The sequence below is a fragment of the Gymnodraco acuticeps genome, unplaced genomic scaffold (assembly GCF_902827175.1).
Source record: "Gymnodraco acuticeps unplaced genomic scaffold, fGymAcu1.1, whole genome shotgun sequence".
In the NCBI taxonomy this organism is placed as follows: domain Eukaryota; kingdom Metazoa; phylum Chordata; class Actinopteri; order Perciformes; family Bathydraconidae; genus Gymnodraco; species Gymnodraco acuticeps.
In genome coordinates this window covers 18,215-24,146 of record NW_022990323.1, presented here as the reverse complement: position 1 = coordinate 24,146, position 5,932 = coordinate 18,215, and the positions used below count along the sequence as shown (strand labels likewise).

The 5,932-nt window shown below is 41.7% G+C and overlaps 1 long non-coding RNA gene across 1 annotated transcript; it reads left to right on the top strand.

Moving 5' to 3' along the window:
• LOC117550661 lies at positions 1–5,395 on the top strand. The gene is made up of 3 exons (XR_004569679.1): positions 1–56; positions 1,715–1,834; positions 5,278–5,395. It is a non-coding gene; the product is annotated as an uncharacterized LOC117550661 (long non-coding RNA).
• The last annotated feature ends 537 nt before the right edge of the window (positions 5,396–5,932 follow it).

Sequence of the window (5,932 nt, the reverse complement as noted above, 5' to 3'; positions counted from 1 at the left end):
CTGCATGAGGATTGTGTTCAACACGACGTCGATGGGGAACTTCCTGCTGAACTACAGTAAACACACACACAAACACACACACACACACACACACACACACACACACACACACACACACACACACAGTACTGTATATAGTGTAGTATGATATAGTATCTTCAGTATATGTAAGCATGTATTATTATATCATATATATTATAACATTTATAGTATAAACTAGTTTGCTGTATGAAATGTTGTATATTATAATATAGTACAGTAGTCATTTATATTTAAGTATTGAAAAGGAATCTAACTTCGATACAACACAATTGTTAATATCTAGGCCGTCTCCGATACCGAGCTATGGTGCTGATAAGGCTCCGCTGAACAACCGTCCAATCTTTTTAGGACTAAACCCCCAGAATCTACACGCAAGATCACCGTAATCTGCTCAGGGGGGCGTTCACAGCGTGGCTCTAACACCAGCTGCCCGTCGTACTTCAGGCACTCTGGCCTCGGATGCCCGACCGCTACGATAGCAGAACAGAGTGTGTAGCAGGTGTTGGTGGGCTGGTAGAACCCCAGAGCAGTATCTAAACTGCCCCTGGAGGAGAACCCTCTGTTGATGGGAGACTCCCTGGTAATTAGGGCAGCTTCAGAACCCACAGTCCCTAACCCTCTTTTGATCCCCTTATACACAATGCAAATATAATATCAAACACAGCCAGAGTCAAACATCAATGTCACAGCAGTGATATCACCACATCAGCAGAGCATGTGTTTCAACATCAGTCAAAACCACCTCAACCACAGTGACCAATGTGAAACTATGGTTTAACCTGAGCAGAGTTTCTATTCCCCTTCAACTATTCAAATCCAAATGATCAACTAATGTCAGCCTTTTCCAAGGAAGGGTGTTCTGACCTCACTCTGAGACCAAGCAGACACCTTCAGAGACCACCAGAGAGACCAGGAGTTGGGTCGAAGTGTACAAACCAGATTTATTAAGGTGTTAACAAAAATAGAGGATTAAAAAGAATCCTTAAAAATAATAAAGACACCAAGTGAAAATACAAAAGCAACAGGTTCACAAGTCAAGTCCTCCAGTCGTCTAAAAGAGCCCAGACCCAGACCCAGACCCAGGCCCAGGCCCAGGCCCAGGCCCAGGCCCAGGCCCAGGCCCAGGCCCAGGCCCAGGCCCAGGCCCAGGCCCAGGCCCAGGCCCCTTTGTAGTCTTCTTCCTCCTCCCCCTCTTCATCAGGTCACAACTCTTCAGCTTCTAATTATTGAACATTCAAAAATGTAAGGTTTAAAAATTAAACGAATACAAACTAATAGTACTGATATGTAATTCTAAAGAGGGAATATGAACATGTTTCATGAAAGCGGAACATCGTCATGTTTTAGAATCAAGTTATTTTCTTTAAACATTTCAATTTCAAATATGCAAACTTTATACTTTAATTCATGAACAGAGACAATAAGACCAGCTGGTCTCTCAAGGTGTCAAAAACCACAAGCGCCTCTGCATGGTAGCTGGAACTTTTACACTTGTATTGCCCCATCTAGAATGTGTGTGTGTGTGTGTGTGTGTGTGTGTGTGTGTGTGTGTGTGTGTGTGTGTGTGTGTGTGTGTGTGTGTGTGTGTGTGTGTGTGTGTGTGTGTGTGTGTGGTGTGTGTGTGTGTGTGTGTGTGTGTGTGTGTGTGTGTGTGTGTGTGTGTGTGTTTCAGGGAAGGAGGGTCACCATCAGGATGTGGGTCACATGAAAGCAGATCACGATACTCACAGGAAAATGGCCGAGTGTTTGGGATTCGAACACGACCAGCCGTACATCTACGATGGAGTCGCAGGTAAATATTTATATCAGTATGTAGTGTCTCTACTTTAAAGAGTCCTCTCCTGCTGATGTTCAGGTGTATATCAGTATGTAGTGTCTCTACTTTAAAGAGTCCTCTCCTGCTGATGTTCAGGTGTATATCAGTATGTAGTGTCTCTACTTTAAAGAGTCCTCTCCTGCTGATGTTCAGGTGTATATCAGTATGTAGTGTCTCTACTTTAAAGAGTCCTCTCCTGCTGATGTTCAGGTGTATATTAGTAATGTAGTGTCTCTACTTTAAAGAGTCCCTCTCCTGCTGATGTTCAGGTGTATATCAGTATGTAGTGTCTCTACTTTAAAGAGTCCTCTCCTGCTGATGTTCAGGTGTATATCAGTATGTAGTGTCTCTACTTTAAAGAGTCCTCTCCTGCTGATGTTCAGGTGTATATCAGTATGTAGTGTCTCTACTTTAAAGAGTCCTCTCCTGCTGATGTTCAGGTGTATATTAGTATGTAGTGTCTCTACTTTAAAGAGTCCTCTCCTGCTGATGTTCAGGTGTATATCAGTATGTAGTGTCTCTACTTTAAAGAGTCCTCTCCTGCTGATGTTCAGGTGTATATCAGTATGTAGTGTCTCTACTTTAAAGAGTCCTCTTCCTGCTGATGTTCAGGTGTATATCAGTATGTAGTGTCCTCTACTTTAAATAGTCCTCTCCTGCTGATGTTCAGGTGTATATCAGTATGTAGTGTCTCTACTTTAAAAGAGTCCTCTCCTGCTGATGTTCAGGTGTATATCAGTATGTAGTGTCTCTACTTTAAAGAGTCCTCTCCTGCTGATGTTCAGGTGTATATCAGTATGTAGTGTCTCTACTTTAAAGAGTCCTCTGCTGCTGATGTTCAGGTGTATATCAGTATGTAGTGTCTCTACTTTAAAGAGTCCTCTCCTGCTGATGTTCAGGTGTATATCAGTATGTAGTGTCTCTACTTTAAAGAGTCCTCTCCTGCTGATGTTTAGGTGTATATCAGTATGTAGTGTCTCTACTTTAAAGAGTCCTCTCCTGCTGATGTTCAGGTGTATATCAGTATGTGGTGTCTCTACTTTAAAGAGTCCTCTCCTGCTGATGTTCAGGTGTATATCAGTATGTAGTGTCTCTCCTTTAAAGAGTCCTCTCCTGCTGATGTTCAGGTGTATATCAGTATGTAGTGTCTCTACTTTAAGAGTCCTCTCCTGCTGATGTTCATGTGTATATCAGTATGTAGTGTCTCTACTTTAAAGAGTCCTCTCCTGCTGAGGTTCAGGTGTATATCAGTATGTAGTGTCTCTACTTTAAAGAGTCCTCTGCTGCTGATGTTCAGGTGTATATCAGTATGTAGTGTCTCTACTTTAAAGAGTCCTCTCCTGTTGATGTTCAGGTGTATATCAGTATGTAGTGTCTCTACTTTAAAGAGTCCTCTCCTGCTGATGTTCAGGTGTATATTAGTATGTAGTGTCTCTACTTTAAAGAGTCCTCTCCTGCTGATGTTCAGGTGTATATCAGTATGTAGTGTCTCTACTTTAAAGAGTCCTCTCCTGCTGATGTTCAGGTGTATATCAGTATGTAGTGTCTCTACTTTAAAGAGTCCTCTCCTGCTGATGTTCAGGTGTATATCAGTATGTAGTGTCTCTACTTTAAAGAGTCCTCTCCTGCTGATGTTCAGTTGTATATCAGTATGTAGTGTCTCTACTTTAAAGAGTCCTCTCCTGCTGATGTTCAGGTGTATATCAGTATGTAGTGTCTCTCCTTTAAAGAGTCCTCTCCTGCTGATGTTCAGGTGTATATCAGTATGTAGTGTCTCTACTTTAAAGAGTCCTCTCCTGCTGATGTTCAGGTGTATATCAGTATGTAGTGTCTCTACTTTAAAGAGTCCTCTGCTGCTGATGTTCAGGTGTATATCAGTATGTAGTGTCTCTACTTTAAAGAGTCCTCTCCTGCTGATGTTCAGGTGTATATCAGTATGTAGTGTCTCTACTTTAAAGAGTCCTCTCCTGCTGATGTTTAAGGTGTATATCAGTATGTAGTGTCTCTACTTTAAAGAGTCCTCTCCTGCTGATGTTCAGGTGTATATCAGTATGTGGTGTCTCTACTTTAAAGAGTCCTCTCCTGCTGATGTTCAGGTGTATATCAGTATGTAGTGTCTCTCCTTTAAAGAGTCCTCTCCTGCTGATGTTCAGGTGTATATCAGTATGTAGTGTCTCTACTTTAAAGAGTCCTCTCCTGCTGATGTTCAGGTGTATATCAGTATGTAGTGTCTCTACTTGAAAGAGTCCTCTCCTGCTGATGTTCAGGTGTATATCAGTATGTAGTGTCTCTACTTTAAAGAGTCCTCTCCTGCTGATGTTCAGGTGTATATCAGTATGTAGTGTCTCTACTTTAAAGAGTTCTCTGCTGCTGATGTTCAGGTGTATATCAGTATGTAGTGTATCTACTTTAAAGAGTCCTCTCCTGCTGATGTTCAGGTGTATATCAGTATGTAGTGTCTCTACTTTAAAGAGTCCTCTCCTGCTGATGTTCAGGTGTATATCAGTATGTAGTGTCTCTACTTTAAAGAGTCCTCTCCTGCTGATGTTCAGGTGTATATCAGTATGTAGTGTCTCTACTTTAAAGAGTCCTCTCCTGCTGATGTTCAGGTGTATATCCGTATGTAGTGTCTCTACTTTAAGAGTGCTCTCCTGCTGATGTTCAGGTGTATATCAGTATGTAGTGTCTCTACTTTAAAGAGTCCTCTCCTGCTGATGTTCAGGTGTATATCAGTATGTAGTGTCTCTACTTTAAAGAGTCCTCTCCTGCTGATGTTCAGGTGTATATCAGTATGTAGTGTCTCTACTTTAAAGAGTCCTCTCCTGCTGATGTTCAGGTGTATATCAGTATGTAGCGTCTCTACTTTAAAGAGTCCTCTCCTGCTGATGTTTAGGTGTATATCAGTATGTAGTGTCTCTACTTTAAAGAGTCCTCTCCTGCTGATGTTCAGGTGTATATCAGTATGTAGCGTCTCTACTTTAAAGAGTCCTCTCCTGCTGATGTTTAGGTGTATATCAGTATGTAGTGTCTCTACTTTAAAGAGTCCTCTCCTGCTGATGTTCAGGTGTATATCAGTATGTAGCGTCTCTACTTAAAGAGTCCTCTCCTGCTGATGTTTAGGTGTATATCAGTATGTAGTGTCTCTACTTTAAAGAGTCCTCTCCTGCTGATGTTCAGGTGTATATCAGTATGTAGTGTCTCTACTTTAAAGAGTCCTCTCCTGCTGATGTTTAGGTGTATATCAGTATTTAGTGTCTCTACTTTAAAGAGTCCTCTCCTGCTGATGTTTAGGTGTATATCAGTATGTAGTGTCTCTACTTTAAAGAGTCCTCTCCTGCTGATGTTTAGGTGTATATCAGTATGTAGTGTCTCTACTTTAAAGAGTCCTCTGCTGACTCATTGATTTTGTTTCCTCACAGATTTCTGTCAATCATCTCTAGAATCTGCGATCTGATGTCGAAAGAAGATCGAACCATCCGAGTGTCAACAAACATGTTTTGTTCATGCAAACAATAAAAGCAAATACTGAAACCCCCACCTGTGTGTGTGTGTGTGTGTGTGTGTGTGTGTGTGTGTGTGTGTGTGTGTGTGTGTGTGTGTGTGTGTGTGTGTGTGTGTGTGTGTGTGTGTGTGTGTTTGTGGCCTAGCATTACTATCCTTGTGGGACCTACATCTGTTTACACAGTCACGTGTGGGGACATAATGGAGGTCCCCATGAGCTCTCGAGGGTGTTTAAAAAAACCATAAAACAACTCACAACATTGCATTTAGCTGTCGCTTATTGTAAGTCGCTTTTATCCAAAGCGACTTACAATAAGTGCGACTTGAAGAAAACAGAATCATAAAGTACATCAGGTTTCATAGAGCCAAACATTTCAAGTGCTACTCAACTGGCTTTAGGTAAGCCAGTCCTTTATTAGTATAAAAGTGCTTTGTTAGTAAGTTCTATCGCTCGAAGTGGAGTCGAAAGAGATGAGTTTTCAGTCTGGAAGGTGTGTAAGCTATCTGCTGTCCTGATGTCAATGGGGAGCTCATTCCACCATCTTGGAGCCAGGACAGCAAACCCACGTGTTT